The 19864-nt window shown below is 38.3% G+C and overlaps 1 long non-coding RNA gene across 1 annotated transcript in view; it reads right to left on the minus strand.

The window, feature by feature from the left end:
• Positions 1–19590, minus strand: part of LOC103103744 (uncharacterized) — a 39963-nt gene extending 20373 nt beyond the window's left edge. The window contains exons 1-2 of the long non-coding RNA XR_458989.2: positions 19436–19590; positions 17425–17472 (exon numbers count right to left, since the gene is read on the minus strand). This is a non-coding gene — a long non-coding RNA (uncharacterized LOC103103744). The remainder of the gene's footprint in view (positions 1–17424; positions 17473–19435) is intronic.
• Between the last annotated feature and the right edge of the window lie 274 nt (positions 19591–19864).

A 19864-nucleotide genomic window follows, 5' to 3' on the forward strand; every position in this document is an offset into this window, starting at 1 on the left:
CATTCCTGACTATATATTGTTCTATCAAATAAAATGATTTCTTGAAGTCACAAAAAAAGTAATTTCCCCTACCTCTTAGTCATCTGTATAACTATGAATATGTTATTTCTTTTTAGAAAGTCATTTGTGAAAGTTCAGATGTTCCTTTTTCTCTAATAGCATTTATGTAGCATTTTAAGGTTTGTGGATCCCCTTACATATATTATCTCCTATTATCCATACTTTACAGATAAGGAAACTGAGATTGGGAAGGTGTTATGTGACTTGCCCTGGGTCACCCAGCTAAGGATGTGTCTAAGGCAGGATTTGAACTCAGATATTCCTAGCTCCAACTCTAGTGTTCTATACCCTGCTCCATTTAAGTGCTTATTTTCATCAGTTACAAAATAAATATGTATAGATGATTCTCATAAAAGTGTTCCAGAAAAGAGAAAATTAATATGTGAATCAATAGTAATTGATGTTCTTGCTATTGTCTTTTTTGGTAATTATAGTAGCCAGGATTTACTCCAATCATTTTATACCTCCCCTTCCTTCAGATTTCTTATAAACGAATCCCTCAAAGATTTAAAAACGATGTTGCCTTCACCATGTGTTTCTCCTGTGTTCTCAGTCTGGTCTAGTTAATTTTATGCTATCTTCATTTTCTTTAGTGCCATTTCCATTCCCTTATAAAGCATATCAGGCACAAAGAATCCAGAGTCCAAGAAAGAGGGTTCCACTGTTGTTGATGAAAAAAATCATTGATTATAAAAATGCTAACAGATCTGTTTCATTTTTTGTCTGTTTGTTATTCTTCCTGCGTCATCTATAAGGGTAAAAAAGGTTTGTTTCAATGCTAACAGAGCTTTCACTGCTTATACTTCTCTCCTCACCAGTATTTTAGTACTTCCTTAAGTATTATTAAAGCTTAAAGTCTATTTGTAAGGCAGGGTAGGTTTGAAGGAGAAAGGATCAACTTAGAGATGTATGATCTCTAGCCTCAAAAAACCACAATGCAAAAATAAATAGAGCACACTACCTTCCCTCTGAATCCTGGAAGAGTGAAAAGAAAGTCATTTATCCTAGTCCAGATAGGAGTCATAGCTAGAGAACCACTGGGGAGAAGGATGTGGAACTATCTTATAGTGCCTATCTAAAGGAGGACTTAGGATACCACCAAATAAAGACATGAGAAAAATGAAAAAGATAAACCAAAATACATGATAAATACCTCCCAGGCTATTCAGGCACCTGCCCTAGGCTATCTACCTCTAAAAGAGTAATAAAACTCACCTAGGTCTTAGGTCCAGGCATTTTGACTAAATAAATTTAAAATAGTAATAATAAAATAAAATAATAATGACCAGAGACTCAACCTAGACAGAAAAAGAGCACATAATAAAAGCAGAAGCAGAAAAATCCTCTTGGAGTTTAGGGGGATAGAATATCAAATGTGAAGCTTTGGTTAACAATGATGATGGCAGGGGAAGAAGACCCAGGACAAAAGGTAGATGACGGAGGAACAACTTGGAGTATTCTTCTGATGACAACATGAGAGAGCCCTCACTCCAATCTCCTTAAATTCCTGATTTAGGTAGCAAGAAGCCCATAGAAGTGTTTCAGAAGCAACCATTCTTGATGGTCTACCAGGCATAAGTCTTCACCTACTCCACCTGGAAGGATCCAGTAGGAAAGGGAGTTTGAAGAAAAGAGAAAAATTGGCATTTGTTCTGGTTTCCCCATTGGCATAGGAATTTGTGAGGGAAATTATTGGTCATGAAATATTCAGAAATATTTTATGATACACGTTAACTTGTTAGTTATGTTTTGTTGCTATTGCTCAATTAAATGCTCTATCATTTGATTTCTGGCAAATTTCCTGGTCCATTAATAGAAGCTGCACTGGATGGGGGTATATGCCAAGAATATATGTATGACACACAATGAACATGAGCATAACTTGAGAACTCCCAAATTGGACTGGGAAAAGCATAATATATTTCTAGAAAGCATTCTTGGAATGAATAAATGAATTGGCTTAATTGGGGCATTTTTAGTTAGTTGGGTCCCAATGGATGAAGTAAAAGATACTATTTCTGATTACCACTATTCCCTGTAGAAGTTTAACTAGTAAAAAGGATTGCTATCACAAGGATGATGAATTGGCCCCGAAATAACCTCAGCCAGCAATCTTGGTCTCCATGACAAGTAAAGGGACATGACAGTAAATGGCAATTTTGATTTAGAACAGGGTCTCAACCTTTTTTTTGTGAGAAGAACACCTTGGGAAGTCTATGGACCCTTCTCAGAATAACATTTTTAGTGCATAAGATAAAATGCATAAGTCAAAAGGGAAGCTAATTCTATTGAAATAACCCTGGCTTAGAATATCAAATTCTTTGTAAAGTGGTACAAAGAAGAAGGGTGGAAAATTATGAGTAATGTCAACTCAAATTCTGAAAACTATGAGTAATATCACAAAAAGGACCAGAGTGTTGGAAGGGAAAACCAGTTTGTAGAAAAAGTTTGGCCTGAGACCCAACTAAACCAGATCCTCCCAAGAGCCTACTTTTTCACCTCCATAAAATCTTTATGAGACTGGTCTATGCATGTGTTGAGAATATCCTTCATGAAAACATGAGAAACAGGCAGCTTATCTTTCTACGATGGATTCCATCTTGACAGTCATACAACTGCCTGAGAGGTGGAGAAAAAGTGGAGAGAGCAGTTATATATTTCTCAGTATTGAAAGATTCAGAAAAGGAAATTTCTCTACCAAGGCAGACACCTTCCTATAACTTGTAAGGGTCTTAGAGAATTGCCTGGGGCACTTCTCTAAGTGGAAATATAATAATGAACAAAAATTTAAAAGAATAATCAATAACTTACCTAAGGAAAAAAAGCCAATATGGACCAGAGATTGGGCTTGAAATCAATTTAAGATGACTACAAAGCTACTTTCTATCCAGGATGCCAGTAGTATTAAACAGGCATAGAAATGGTATCCCCTAGAAAACCACAAATTAACATTATCTATGTTATATTGTATTTTTATTTATTTTGTTAAACATTTCTCAATTATACCTGATTCAGGCCAAAGAAGGAATTTTGACAATGGGAATCTGATCCCTTTGTTCTATACCCAAAGCTCTCATAAAAAGGTAAATAAATAAAATTTAAAAACATTTGACTCAGTAGAACAAACTGAAGTCTTAGCAATTTTAGTGTTTCCAAAGTGTGTGTTAATATATTTGTATCCATTGGTGGTTACTGCTTTGGCATTGGCCTTTAAGTTCAAGAAATCCAAGGAATGAATGTTATTGCAGAAAAGTTAGAATATTATAAGCAGACATTTGTGTGGAAAGATCAATATCACTATCCTCTAACATTATGCAAGTTAGACTATTTTTTTACTTAAAAGGTATTAAGGATATCCTCAAGGTTTGGTTGACTCAGGGGACCAAAGTCTCAGGCTATTGACATCACATCCTGATTTCCTGAGTACAAAATAGCCCCCAGAAGCTCCTGATGGTCTCTCTGGTACTTGACTGGGAGATCAAGATGGGCAGCTGAGGCCAAGGACTCCTTTCCATTGAATCAACCTCAATAACAATCCTTGTTGACCATCCTCCTGCTATAGTTAAGTAAATCTCCTCTTCTTAGCTACTGAATGATTGATACCAGTATTTGGTTTGGTTCTAATAACAAGCCTTAACTACCAGGGAAGTAGTCAAAACCAGCTGAGAATAATATGTAATCATTATTGATCTCCCAGGGGTACAAAAAAACTCATTAATTCTCTTTGTTATTAGTGATTACTTTGGAATTTGTGTGAGATGGTAAGATCCAGTGCATGGGTTAGTGGCAGAACATAGAGTTAGTGAATAGTGATAGTGATAGAATAGGCATAGTGAAGCAGATGAGGGACCTGGAGTCAGGAGGACCTGAGTTCAAATCTGTCTTCAGACACTTCCTAGCTATATGATCCTAAACAAGTCACTTACGCCCATTTATCTAGCCCTTGCCCTCCTGTTTTAGAGTTGTTACTAAGACAGAAAATAAGAGCCAAAAAAAAAATAATAATGTTATGTCAAACTTTTAGACAGGATTATCAAACTGGTAGATCAAGTGAATATACAAATATGTAATACTATATAATATTGACTAAATCATATAATGTATTATAATTATATAAATCATAAACAGTGAATACATAACCATATGAATATAATTTACCTAGATTTGGGAGAATCATTTGATATGTTTGTGGGAAAGATGGAGAGATACTAGAAAAAGAGAAATAATAGTGCAATTGGGTGGGTGTGGAGTAAAGCAAGAGCAAGTGATCACTGTTTGTGGAGATTGCTCGAAGTGACAGACCTCAGAGCTTGTCTCAGTTCCCAGGAAGCAGTATCAAGATTTGGGGAACTCTGATGACCAAATGTAGGCAGAAGAAAAGAGCTGATCCACATAATTATGGATAGTCATTAACCATGAAAGAGAAAGCCTAGCCACTGAACTTTACATGGCTGCCTCAATGAAATCCACCCCTACAAAAATAAGTCAGTCCAGTTGCATACTGGAAAAACCAAGTGGCTAAAAAACACCTATCAGGTTATGACTTGCAGGTAGATGGAAGCCTCCAAGGTCAGTCCATCATTATATATAGCTTGGACAGGCACTATTGAGTGAGCAAAAAGTGAAGGAGGAAGAGAACACACAGTTACTTCCTCCTGCAAAAAGATCATTTCAATTTATTGAGCACATACTGTGTATAAGGTCTTATGCTATTCACTGAGGATACAAAGAAAAATAGTCCTTGTCTTCAAGAAGATTTTATTCTACAGGTGGATACAACATACTCAACAATAAATAACATAAAGAACACACAGGATAAGTGGATGGGGGGAGGAAGCATTTATAGCTAGAGAGAACACTAAAAACTTTTTCAAAAAACCTCCAAGCCATGCTTTGAAGGGAGTCAGGGATTCCAAGAGGCAGAGGTGAGGAGAGAACGTATGAGGTAGGGGGATGAGAGGAGATAGGATGGCTGCTGGGTGGCCAGGGCCACCATCTAAACAAGGGGATAAATTCAGGAGATGAAATTATATTGCTCAAAGGAAATAGCAAACAAGCCAGTTGGACTAAAATGTGGAGTACATTCTGGGAGAAATAATGTGAAATAAGCCTAGAAAAGGTCAGCTGGAATTAGGCCAAGGAACAATTTTAAATGAGGAGCAAAAGAGTTTGTTATTTTCTCCTACAGGCACTACGGAACCCATAAAGGTTCTTAAATCAGTAAGGGATGCTGTCAAACTTGGGTTTGAGAAAGATGGTTTTGGAAGCTGTGTGAAAGATGGATTGGAGAGGAAAAGCCTGAAAGCCAGGAGAATGCTGCAATAGTCTCAGCAAGAGGTGATGACCTAGCACAGTAACTGTATCAGTGGGAAGAAGGGAATTAATACAAGAGAGATGTGACAGTGGTAGAATTTCTAAATCTTTGTCAATGATCCAGAATAGAGCCTTGGATGGTACCCACATTTAGTGTGTAAGACATGAATGAAAGTCCAGCAAAGGAACCTGAGAAAGAGCAATCAGACAAGAAGAAGAAAAACCAAGAAAGGAATAAAAGAAAGAAAACAAACTCCAAAGGAAAGAGAGACTACCCAGGACGATAAGATAGTCGATAGTATAAAATTCTATAAAGGGAAAAAAGAATGCAGTCTGAAAAAATGTCATTAAATTAGCAGCAATGTTGAAATCATTGTGAACCTTGGAGACATGTTTCAGTAAAAGAGTAGTATTGAAAGTCACATTCCAAGAGGCTGACAAGTGAATAAGTGATAAGAAAGTTGCTAGATAACTTTCTAGGAGGTTGAAAGAGAAAAGAGAGATGAAACAAATAAGCATGAAATAATGGGAAGATTTAGTGGTTTGAGGTTTTGGGGTGGCATTGTTTTTAAGAATGGGGGACACTTGTGGATGTCTGTAGGCAATGGAGAAGAATCCAATAGATAGAGTCAAAACAAAGGGCTCCTGCTACTGTCACCAGAACATTATAAGAAAAAAAGTTACAAAAGAAAGGAAGTTTCTAATCTTCTACCTATTAAAAAGGAAAGCCTATAATAGTTATCACTTCCTCCACATAAATGAATATTTCACCAGCTGAAGAGCAGAAGAGTAGTACAGGCTCCTTTCAAGACGAAAGATCCTAGCTGCCTTCTTCACATACTTTTCTGGGTACACATCCTCAATGAGTGATCCTGAGAACTGAGCATTTCCAACCTTGGGGATATTTCATGAGTTTAAGAGTCCTGGATTTCAGAGGATTTTCTTAACATCATGACTCTTGGTGCAGAGGACCACCAACAAGAAAATTGTCCTGTAGCTGGAGATCTAAAGTTATGCTGTTAGTGCCTGGGATTTCTGGCCCTTGTTGAGCCATCTTATTTGTGAGTCTCTCAGAGGACCAAGGTCCACCTCCAAGATGAATGTAAATATCTGTTCAACAATCCCACAAAGAGTCTTAACCTTTGGCAGTAAGTAGTATAATGGAAGTTACAAGTATTTCATTTTTATGTTTGTTTCATGCATACCTTTGCATACTTTAAATTGTTCTTTGAATAGAAAGCAGGAAGACAGACCAAATGAGCTTTGAAAAATCATCTTTTCACTTTATTTTATGACTTTTCATTTGGATTCTCCATATCATATTTTATACACTCCTCCCAGGAAGGGATGAACAAATTTCCTATGGACCCACATTTATGCTCAAAAAGAAATGCTGCTCATTAATTCCCTTCTTTGCCCCTTTCTTTGGGGAGAGAGAGAGAGAGAGAGAGAGAGAGAGAGAGAGAGAGAGAGAGAGAGAGAGAGAGAGAGAGAGAGAGAGAGAGAGAGAGAACAAAGTTCAGCCCTAAAATGAAGTTTTCTGATATTCCACCAGCTATAAAAGTCCCATTATCCCCAGTCTTATCTTAAAATCTCCTTGATGTCTGCAACCCCTACACACCCACCTTAGAAGATCAATAATATTGCAGAAGTGAGAGATCAAAGTTTTCTAAGCTACATTAAGGTTTAGATTGGGAAAGGAATGGAAAAGAAGTTAAATTTAGCTAAAGCCACCCTGAAAGAGACCAACCATGTAGTCAAACAAAATTAAGCTCTTATTGGTCAGTCCTATTTTTCAAATACATTCTGGCAAGCGTAAGCATGCAGGCGAGAGTGCACACACACACACACACACACACACACACACACACTCCCATAAACAAAGCCCAGCCTCAAACAACATCTTGTAAAGCACATTATAAAATGCCTCTAATAAATTCCTAACAGCTATAGCCATAACCATCTGAGAGAAAGGTGATTATGACACGGAAGTGTCAGGTTACAACAACAAATTGAGTCATGTGAGGCAGGGATTTATTTGTTTTTGCAAGGGTGCTATAAAGGCCCACATAATTTTATAAATAAAAATGAATGTAGGTTAGTAATGGCACTTGGATTTAAAACCCAACTATCATAGGGAAAGGCCAATTAGCAGAGGGAGCAATGTGAGACATAGAGCAAAGTGTCCAGGAGATATCATGGAGCCAGAAGTGAAGATTCTGGTCCTCATTCTATCCCCACAGCAAGCAATGTGCTCATAGGATCAGCATATCATTCCTCTACCTCCCTCCCTCACCCCCCCAAAGCATCAACCTCGCTTCTAGTCCAGCGGTCATTACCTAGGAAAGCACCCCTGCTGGAGACGCTTGACATTCACTCTGGCAGGTGGTATGCCACAGCCCTTTAAGGCCCTAAAAAGAAAATCTTTGCCACCAAAGTCCTTCAAACTGTCAAATAAGTCAACACCAGAAAACGATATGATTTTGTTTGTAGAAATAAGTGTAAACAAGCTTTGCCACTTCACCCTAAGGACCGGGAAATATTTGATCTGACTTGCAGCCGAAACCTCTAATATGTGTTGTCTTCTCCGTTCGAAGGTGAACTCCGAGAGCCGGGACTCGATTACCTTACTTTTCTCTTTGTAGCTCCCAGCGCTTAGCAAGGTGCTTTGCACAGAGTAAATTCCGACTAAATGATTTTTTCACTCATTTATTCCTAAGCAGAAGGAGGTCAGACCCCCGCAAGTGAAACCTGACCGGGATTGCAGGCGCGCGAGAATTCCTGGGATCATTAAGGGGTCTCCCCCAGGAAGTCAATCTTTCCTTGTTCTACACAGGGCTTAAGTTGACAGAAATTGGGGAAGAAAGAATAGCTGAGAAGAGGAATCTCGCCACAGCCACACACCAGAGAGAAGCAGAAGCTCCCGTCACATCTCTATCAAAGAAGAGTATGCATGGAGAGAAGTGAGCCCTCATGGGCAGACATTAGGGGGATCCAAACTTTGTGAGATTTACAGTATAGCCTGCGGGAGAATGTGGAAGTAAATGGGCAAATGTTTGCCTACAGGGAGCTTGTGATGGCTTGGCTTCGGGGTCTGGTGTTCCTTCACAATCCCTTCCAGATTTGTTCTGTGCTTTGGGGGCCGTCCCTGCTCCCTCCCAGCTTCTAGTGCCTCGCCATTACTCTGTATTTATTTTGTTTATACTATTAAGTATATGTTGTCCTCCAATAGAATGAAAACTCTATCGTTTCCTTTTTGTTTCTGTATCCTCAGCCTGGTGCCTAATCACGGGCTCATGTTGGGGCTTAATAGTAGATGCCTAATAAATGCTTACGAATGGGTTTATTGTGTAACTATGAGAGAGGCAGATAGGGGCTGTGCATGTCTACATACAGGTGATTGTTTGGGTTCCACAACAAGTACAGACTTCATCCAGGAGGGAAAATCTAAGCAAAGAAAAATCAGAGCTATTAAAAGCTTCAAACTGCACTAAGACTTAAGGGACACACTGTATGCCCCACAGATTTGGCTTAAAGCGACCCAGCTGACCCTCAATGATTAAGCTCAAAAAGGTTGCCACTGATGTCTTAATTGACAAATGTCATGGTCTTTTTTGAGGCCTCCTCCTTCTTGAACTCCTCAAAGCATTTTACTGTGTGGACAACCCCTTCCTTGTTGTCCCTTTCTTGAGTGCTTTCTCCTGGTTCTCCTCCCACCTGTCTGATGAATGTCTTTTGCTGGATCATCATCTCCATCTTACTCCCTAACTATGGCAATACCCCAAGGCACTGATGTGCCACCCATACACTCTCTTAGAATTTATTAATCTCCCCCACCCCATTCTTACCCCAGACCCTTATATTTCTATTGAAGATGCCACCATTCTTCTAGTTACCCAGATTTGCAAATTTAATCATTTAACTAGCCTATTGTAGCAACCTCTTCATTAAACCCGGTGTTCAGACAGAACTCTGCCCCTTCACTGATCCCCGCTTCCCACAGCTACCAATATAATACTTTTTTTTTAAATAAATCTTTACCTTCTCTCTTAGAATCAACACTAAGTATTTGTTCCAAGGCAGAAGAATGGTGAGAGCTAGGCAATTAGGGTTAAATGACTTGTCCATAGTCACACAGCTAGGACATGTCCAAAGTAAAATTTGAACCCAAAGCTTCCCAGCTCCAGGTCTGACTCACTACACACTGAGCGATCTAGCTGCCCCTCAAAATAATATTTTAAATCACATATCTGAACAAGTCACTCTTCTGCTAAGAAGCTAAATGACTTGCCAAAGGCCACACAAATAGTAAGTGGTAGAACCAAGACTTCAATTCAGGTCATCAGACTGCAAATCCAGCCTTCATTCCAATGGACTATGCTACATCCATTGTTCTTCTGATTCACTCTCCATTCAATACCTTTCCATTGCTTCTAGGAAAATTTTCAAATTCTTTAGCTTAGGACAATAATTGGGGGAGTAAAATGAGTACAACTACATTTAACTCCATTTAACATGCATAGATTCAGCACAAAGGAAGCATTGCAATTCATTCTTGCATCACCCTGTGTCATGTCATGTTTGTTTTCAATGCCCAGATAACCCAGGGTCTATCCACATGGAAACTTCCATGGATACCAGTCTGTGCCACTAAGGAGTTATGGTTCCTACAATACATGAGTGATGGAAAGGTGAGGAAAGAGAATCAGGCAGCATGCCTACAGGAATTATGTGGAGGGTGAGGAGTGAGACAGAATCTCTGCTCTATAAAGTGTGCTGCCATCTAAGCCTATTGAGTGGGAAGTCCATCTCCCAAGATGAAAGAAGCTGACATGGCTTTTGTACATTAGTAACCCTTCTTTTTCCCTTGATGGAAGGTACGTCTATCATTCTTAATGTATGCTTCCATACTTTGGTTTTATATGACTCTGAGGAAGGCTGCTAGAAGACCTCTTCCTTTGGGGACACCTCAATGATGAATGCCTCCATGATTCTATGAACTACCTTAAGATTTATTATATATGGCTGCCACCCCCAGTAATTTGGGTAGCTTAGGACCCATTTCCAAACACCATGCTGATACATACAAAGAGAATTTAGGAAAGGAAGTAGGTTTTAGGAACCTAAGCTTGGATTGTTCATGAACTCAAGAACTTGTCAATCATTTCTGCTTTGTAAATGAGCTTAGAGGTTAGAAATGTTCCTCAAAGAGTAAAAATCTAAATGGGTAACCCAAAAGAGCACAAGATTTGAAAGAGAAAAAGAATAACTTCGTTCTGCTTTTTTTAGACGCCTGCCCTTTGAATTTCTATCCATCTTTTAAAGCCCAACTCAAATTACACCTCCTCAAGGAAGCTTTCTGATGACCCTTCATTATTCAAACTTACCTTACACCTCTACTATGCCTATTAAATGTGTCATTTTGTACTGAAGTTCTTTGTGCATAACTCCCTCCTAAGACCATATACTCCATGAGAACAGAAAGTATATTTTATCCATATCTTACATCTCCTCCCACATCTAGCATATGGTACACATAACAGGCCATTTAAAATACATTAGATTGTGGCAATTAGGTGGCTCGGTGGATAGAAAGTCATGCCTAGATTTGAAAGGTCCTAGGTTCAAATTTGACCTCAGCCACTTTTTGAAAGTATGATGCTGGACCAGTCACAACTCCAGTTGTCTAGCTCTGATCACTCCTTTGCCTTGGAACCCATAACTTAGTATTGATTCTAAAACAGAAGGTAAGAGTTTCAAAAATAAAATGAGATACATTGGATTGAGTCAAATTATGCTATGCCGAATCTTGGCATCTGAGTGCTCTGTAATTGTCAATGAAGCTAATATTTAAACGAACATGAACTCATCAGGATCCAGTACCTGCTTTCTGTTAACTTGCCTCTGACCATCTTTTTAATGTATGTTTTCTCTAAGGTTTCTAATAAAGATATTTTTGATAACTGGTCACTTTTTTTGTCCCACTGAATTAAATGGAAAAGGAATTTTTCCACACTGGTTATGATGAACAATGAGGTAAGTGCCGGTGAAATGTAGGAGTATGCTGATAAATGTTTAACTGGATCTTCCCTCTTCCCCCCACCAAAAATGTAGGCAGGACACATTTTTAAGTTTAGTCTACATTATTAATATTTTCCCCTTCAATAAATCAAGTCTTGATTTGTAGTTTGTCTGCACAGCTGATTTGTGTTCCCTAATTTCTAAGGTCTGGTTTGAACTGACTCTAGCATACCCCTGATTACCATACCTTCTTTATATTTCCCCTGTACTATTAAAGAACCTAAGGACATAGTCATGCAGGATTCTGGGGATTGTCTAGAGAACAACTCATCAGTGGATATTAGCCTCCAGTATTTGGCCAGCTTATGACTCACTTTCAAATTCTCTTCTTCCTTCTCTTCTACTCTTCCATACACACACGCTCCATATACATGTGTCTACATTCATATGTAGGCATATAACATATAATCTTCTCCTCCTCCTTGGATGCCATTTTCCAAAGGCAAGTGGTATTTTCTAACTGATCTGTGAGGTCTATGTTTAATTCTGAAGCTGCCAAAATTTGTTTTCTATGACCTCCCAAATCCCTTTCTGAATCAGTCCCCTTTCCATGTGACCCCCCCCCCAGTTCCTTTGAGTCTAGCCCTTCAACCAATGATAAATCCATCTAATTGTGTTATCTCCTCCACATATCTCCATTACCCCACCTCCCAATAGTATTAGATACTTTATCAAATGCTTTACTAAAAACAGGGTAAACTTTATCAATAGCTATCCCAATATCTACTCATGTAGTAACCCTCTCCAAGAGGAAGTAAGCTTAGTCGGGCACACCCTGATCTTGAAGAAGCCAGTCTGGTTCCCTGCTATCTCCATTTCCTTATCTAGACGGAAACTCATCATCTCTTTAACAGCAAATTCTAAAATTTTTCTGTGCATCAAAGTCAAGCTTACTGTTAATAATTTGTAAATTCTATTTTCTTCCCCTTTTTGAAAACTGGAATATTTGTGTGTGGTATATTTCCTGTTGCCCAAAGTTTCAGTAATCATAGCTTCTAGTCTTTGTACTTCTTAAGGATGTACTTGATTTGTGCCTCCATGTCAATTGGAGTGAAGGAATCTCTTCATATTGCCTTCCTTATCTTAGATATAAACACTCTAGTGTCCATTTTATTCCATCCTTTCCAGACTAAAGGTTATTCTTATGGGCAGAGAAAACAAAATCAAAATAGGAATTGACCAAGTCTGCTTTCTCTCTGTTGTCAGTTATCAACATCCCATCCTCCCTAAGCAATATTTCTTTCCTTTCTTTGATGCTTTTCTTTCCTCTAATATAACTTTAATACTAATTTTCTAAGTTATAATGTCCCTAGTTTTCCTTTTCAATAGTTTTATAGCTCTCTAGGCCTGGTTTTATACTGCTCTCCAGAATGGTTGTATCAGTTCACAATTCCACCAACAGTTCATACTTGTCCCGATTTTCCCATATCCCCTCCAACATTTATATGTCCTTTTTTATTATATTAGTCAATCTGATAGGTGGGAAGAAGTGTCTTGGAGGTGTTTTGATCTGCAGTTCTCTAATCAATGGTGATTTGGAGCATTTTTATATGACTATAGATAGTTTTAATTTCCTGCTCTGAGAAGTGTTTATTCATATCCTCTGACCATTCATCAACTAGAGAATATTTAGTATTCTTATAAATTGAACTCAATTCTCTATATATTTGAGAAAGTCAGCCTTTGTCAGAGAAATTTGCTATAAAAAATTTCCTCAATTTATTGTTTCCCTTCTAATCTTGGTTGCATTGGGTTTGTTTGTACAAAACCTTTCTAATTTAATGTAATCAAAATAGTCTATTTCATTTTTCATAACACTATGTATTGTTTGGTCATAAATTCCTCCTTTATCTATAAGTCTGACAGGTAAACATTTCCATAGTCCCCAAATTTGTTCATGATGCCATCTTTTATTTATAGATCAAGTATCCATTTTGACTTTATCTTGGTGAATGGTATAAGATGTTGGTCTATGCCTAGTCTCTGCCATACTGTTTTTGTCAATGCATTTCTACCAGTCTTTATTAGCTGCACTTCATCCATGGCCAGAATCCTGTGAATTTCAGAAAATAAGCTATGATCCAAAAAATCCAAATCCCATTCTTGGATACCTTCTGAAACTATATGTTCACTTCCTGAATCAGTTTTTCTCTTTTATATTCCTTTTCTTCTAGTGAGCAAAAGTGACTTTTAAAAACCACATCTATGCTTCTAAGATCTTCAATTTCTTTCCCCAAGACTTTACATACTTTGACAATGCTTTCTAGTTCCCTTCTCATGATATAATCTGTGCCCATGTGAACCACAAGAATGAGTAATAGTAATCCATTTTGCCAAATTTTGAGAAATTCTCTGTTTGGACCTTAATATAAGCATCAAGTGCCAGCTGCTCTGGCTTCCTAAAGTCCTTTAAAATGATTTTGTCTGGCCTATTCTCGTAGCATTTCCACTACACTGTCCCTCCCGAGGCATCTGCATTCTAAAAAGAGTACATTTGCAAATATAAATTACTCCAAAGTATGTTTTAAGATGCCAATATCTCTCCATTTGCCCTGCCTTGGCAGGGCAGTGTGGAGTTATTGCTTGTCACTAAGTTGTCTGGAAGTGTGAGATGAGCCAAGGGTTCACTATTGACTCAGGAACAGTCAGGAAAGCATACAGTGGCTGCTACATCTTGGATCCAACAACAGATCTCACTGACAATAATGTGGAGAGCATAGCAGAGACAATCAACACCTGTCAAAGAAAATTGGCCCAGGTGCTACCTCTAGCATAAGAATCAAGATTTTTTTTACTGCTTCCACTACAAATGGGACTTTAGCAAATGTGATAAAGTGGAGAATTTTCAACTGGGTAAGAAATGTTTAGGATCAGAGACAATAAGGTATAGTGAAAAGTGTGCTGGATTTAGAATCAAAAGATGAACGTTGAAACCCCAATTCTGCAACTTACTACTTGTGTGATTTCAGAAAAGGCATTTTAACTGTTTGGGTCTTGGTTCCTCATCTTTAGAATAAGGTCTTCAATGGCTTTCAAGGTCCCTTCTAATACTAAACCTATGATCCTATTAACAATGTGACAGAGAAGCAGTTACTTTGGCCCCCTGAGTTATAGACTTGGACTCTTCAGAGCAACAATTTGTCCCACTCAATCCTTCCTGGGTCCCCTTAACTAATCCCCTAAATGCTCATCCCATCACAGCTCCCACCCTGCTACTTTAATCTCCCAGGGAATATAAAATATTTAATCGGTCAGGAACCTTAGATCCAAGAAGCTAAGCATCTCATTTTACAGTCAAGGAAACAGATCTATAATGGTAAGTAGCATATCCAAAGTTACACAGATTAGTAGTAGTCAGACTGAGCCTAGTTCTTTGACTCTAAATCTGCTAGCTTTTAATGTGCTTCCAGCTGGGATTATGACCCATTGAATAACCTGGACTCTAGGTTAGCCAGGCAGTGACTAAGATAAAAGCACTGGTCTTGCCTATGGTTATCCAGCCCTGGTAAAGCTCTCATAGTATTGTAAGTCTAGAGCAGGCAAGCACCTGCAAGGCTATCTCTGGGCCCAATTCTGTCCCAAGTGGACCCTACCTGGACTCTTGGAAAAGAGACTGAAATAAAAAATTTTGGGCTATAAGCACAGCTGACAACTCCTCCCAACTAAGAAAATGAACTTCATTGTGCCTGGACTTCATAGTTTATTTGATGCTCACATGGTCGCCTATTCACAGCTTGAAAACAATTCAGGAACATGGGGAGGGATGGTGGGAGGAAGAAGGAGGGGTTGCTAACAGTGTGGCTTCCTCTGAGCCTGATGAGATGCATTTCAAGGCTTCACAATAGCTGTTATAAATCACCTATTTGGAATGCTTTCTACTCTTCTCCTTGCTTTCCACCATGTGCCAACAAGCAGGTGTATGGGCATCACAGAACATAAATAGACTTAGAGATTATCACTAGACAGCACAGCATAGAGGTGGAGCCATCACAGGAAGGCCCGCTGCCATTTAGGCTGCAACTCTGGGACCAATCCCAACTCCTCCTCCCACCCTAGTGGAGAAAAGCCAATTCAATGTGCAGAAGAAGGTTCTTAAAGAATGGTGGGCTAGGGGAGATGGGGAGTAGAACCCAGGACTCTTCTTCACTATTCCTTCCTTTGTGTAAAAGTAGAGACCACCAAGTAAAACAAAACATACAATAAATTACATGTTTTCCTTCCCACCTTCTTTGCCACCTAGCTTCAAAAACACTTGCTCAAGCACATCTGGCAATTTGGTTTCCAGGACAGCCTGGAAATACATTTCTATACATCCATAGAGTTTCATTCTGTATTTATTTTCTCTGTTATTACTATAGCAGAGACTGACAATTTCCTCAAGCTGTGTCCATTTCTTCTCATTCCACTAATCTATATATTACAAGAATATATCCATCTTTGGCTGTTGTTATTGTTTTTCTTATGATCCCTAGACCCAAAGATTGACAATGGCTGTGGAGGAAATCAGAGGAAGAATGATCAAAATGATCACCATGAGAAGCATGGAGTCCTTTCAAGAATCTAAGGCTAAAAAACTGTGTTGCTTCTGATGACTGGATACATTGGGGGAAATGAAGGCTTGGAAAGAACTAACATAAGTGCAAGACTTGGAGCAGGGTTCTTTGTGACCAGGGAACCAAAAGAAGTCATGAGGGGAGGGTAAAGAAAATCCCCAATCCAGTTAAGTTCTGGTAGCATTCCTCATCCTGCTTACCCAGAAGAGCAACCAATCAGAGATATCAGCTAGCAGAAAGCAGAGAGAAAACTACATGAATCTTACCAGAAGTTGGAGATTAGCCTCAAATACAAAACTGAATGAGCATGAGATGGTTCCTTTGAAGGAAACTGAGGAATATTTCAGGATAATAATGTGGTGAACATAACAAAGACAGATGAATGATTCTAAAATATTTGGTAAGAAGCATGTGTAGTGTGATAAAGGGTGAAAGGTTTGCAAAAACTGTTATGATGGGATTTGGGGTGAGGAAAGAACAAGAGAGAACAAATAAATAAATTCAAATTTATTAGTTGGAAGGGTAGGAAGGAACAGGGGTTTTAGGAGTAAGCTATACTTAACTTAAAATGTGCAAACCTCAGAGAATGATTGACAGGAACATGTGACTTAATATATAAACTAACTAAACTATCTTATTAAGCTAAGCATTAACTTTCCAACATCCCAGTCTCACACCAGGAGTCCAATCAAAATGGACCAGGATCTTCAGTTGGTTGATATCCAAGCAAGTCCAGAGATCTTCTTACTGATGCTGCCAGCAGACAGATCCAAAAACCTCTTTCCTCTGCTGGTCTCAGGAGAAAAATCTTCAAGCCTTAGGTCCTTCCAGGAGAGAAGACTCTGAGATGAAGACCCATAGGGCATAGAATTTTCCCAGATCTCAAAGCTCAGGTTCCCATGTGACCCTTAGTCACATGCTCCTGTCAATCATTCTCTAAGGTTTGCATCTCTCAGTTTTTGCAACAGATTTTGCAAACCTTTCAGCCTTTATCACAGTAGTGGGAACCCTAATGTGGTTAAGACTATACCAGATTCTGGGAAGAGGACTGATCTCTGGCAAGTTCTTCATGACTTTAATAAATCTATTCATTCATTAAGATTTGTGAATTTATGTGCTTGTAAGAGGAGATTAGGGACAGTATCCTGAGAAGGTGTTTGATACCTAAAGGAAAAGAAGGTTTTGCTATAATGGTTGCATCTTGCTCATCATTAATATTCTTTTAGTTTAGGAGAAAAGAACAGTTTTTTCTATTGACCATAAATACATGAAAAAAATCTCTATATAATGGTACCTAACTTCCAGGGAACTCAGGCAACTCCCTGCCCTAGGAAAGAAAACTTGTTCAAGTAATAATGCATTCTATGCTCAAAGAAAATAGTATTCCAATACTATTATAAGTGTACAAAGTTCTTACCTTATAAAGTTTTTTCAAATCCATTATCCCATTTGGTCCTCACAACACCTAGGGAGGTAAACAAAGAAGGGATTATTATCTTTATCTAATAGTTGAGAATCAGACAAGTAAGTGCTTTAACCTTTTAGGATGCAATGAGAGATACCACGGTTTTGAGGAAAATCACAAAATTTCAAGTCACAAGATTGTGAGAAGATTAGGAAATGATATTCACAAATTCAAGATTTGGAGGTGAAACAATTTCAATAGCCTCTCCCACTGAAATTATAAACATTATTAGTTTATTTTAAGAGGCAATGGAATCTTGGACACTAAAAATTTCAATTGTTCTTCTATGTGGTGTCTGTGAGATTAAGAGTATAACTCTTCTGTAGAAATTGTTGACTATTGTGGCTGAAAAGACAAAGACAAAGGACTAAGAGAATTTATTTCCTGGGAGAACTGATCTTAACCTTTACCTTACAAAGAAACATGGAGAGAATTCTTGAGAAAATCCTTTAATTGGTATCCCGAGAGAATAGAATGTTGGCACTATGTTGCTAGAATTGAGGAGAAGTCAGCAATTTTAATAATGGTTAAACATGCCTTTGGCTATGATCTTTCTAAATACGTTGAAAATAATTATTGACTTTGTTTAATTACTTTTGATATTGCAAATAAATAGCATAGTCGGTAACCTTCATTTTATACATATATATATATATATAATATATATGTAAGTATATATAGATGAATAGAGACAAAGGTGAGGGCAGCAAATGCTCCTTGGAAAAGAAACTAGTTTTCCTGGTTTATTAAATAAATAATAAGTTATATTTAATAAAATTAGGCAGTAGCACAGAACTAATTGATGAGTGAGATATTGTAATTTTAGTAAGTAATGTGGAAGTATTTAAACATCTCCTTTAATTACCTTAGAACCAGAATGAGAATGAATGAGGAGAATGCATGAGTAACAAATAAAGAGAGGGGAAATTACCTTACCTAGTTTATACCCTAAATCTCTGCTTCAGAGGTAATCTCCTTGTGTACCTTACTTCCTTCATCCTCCATTTTTGGAGTGTACTTAGCCTTCGACTTTATCAGACTAATTCCAAAGATAGACAAACAGAAAGACAAAGATAGATAGATAGATCCATGGGGGGGGGGGGGGAGAGAGATGGAGGGAGAGAGAGAGAGAGAGAGAGAGAGAGAGAGAGAGAGAGAGAGAGAGAGAGAGATCTGGGAGAGATCTTAGCAATCATCTAAGGCTTAGATTCTAGGCCAACACCCTCATTTTACCAATGAGAAAAGTGAGACTAAGACGGATTAAGTGATTTGGCCAGTATTAAAAAGGTTGTAAACATTCATGGGTAGGATTCAAACCTAGACCTTCTGGACCCAGAGCTTGTTCTCTCTCCACTCTGTATATTGCCTCTACTCCTCAATTTGTGCTGTGTTTGCTCAACCTTGTTAGCTTTATTCAGAAAGATTGTTGCCTTCTCATAATTCTTGCATTGATGCCAAGTGCAAAGCACAGATGATAAAAGCCAGACATCACTAAAGGTACAGCAAATTGGAAACGAGTGTCCGAGGTTTACTTCAAGGATTGGACAAGACCCAATGACATAGAGGAAGAGGAAGAAAAAGGAAAAGGGAGAAAAGTCCTTCCTTTCTTATTCCCTTTTGGTTTGCTGGAACTAGCTTATAGGAATCAAGAAACTTTCTTGTACCAGCCCCTAAGAACCCAATTGTTAAATTCAATGTGATAATTCATACCTTGGAAATCAGTAAATGCTAAAAATCAAGGCTTGATTTATTGCTTTATTGATTTTCTAGACTTCTGAAAGCAATAGAGAAAATTTTAATAATGCAGATTAAACTTGAGAAGTGTATCATGGGCACATTTTTTTCCTGGAGAGTAGTTATTCAACATTTGCCAACATATCCCTATACATGCAATCAGCATGGAAATTTACTCAGCCAACTACCATAATCACCAGAAAAACCAAGAGATCCTTGAGCTAGTTACCTGGCAACAGAAGTCCCTTCTTTCTCCCCTCAGGTTGCCCTTTAATATTTCCACCACTATCACTTTATAAGATGTCTTTACTCCAATGATTGTCTTCTCTTTGGGGCAGGGGAAGCACTTCTCCAGTTCTCTTGGCATTGAAGAGGTATTAATGGAGCACAAGGGCTATGAATCAATCATCCCTCTCTTATTAACCACATGATTACTTTTTTCTCTTGATGTTTTTAACCTGATTTCACCTGGCTCCAAAAGGGGAGGAGGGTGTATGCTAGGTGCTTTTTTCCAGTCCTCCAGGTCCCACACAAAGTGCCTAGTACATAGTAGGCACTCAGTAATTGCTAACTGACTGACATAATACCTAACCTGAGACAGACCTGCCAAAATCCATCTTTTCCCTGTTTACAGGCAAATGACCTCTATCCTGTGTAT

This window comes from Monodelphis domestica, chromosome 1 (assembly GCF_027887165.1).
Source record: "Monodelphis domestica isolate mMonDom1 chromosome 1, mMonDom1.pri, whole genome shotgun sequence".
Lineage (NCBI taxonomy): Eukaryota > Metazoa > Chordata > Mammalia > Didelphimorphia > Didelphidae > Monodelphis > Monodelphis domestica.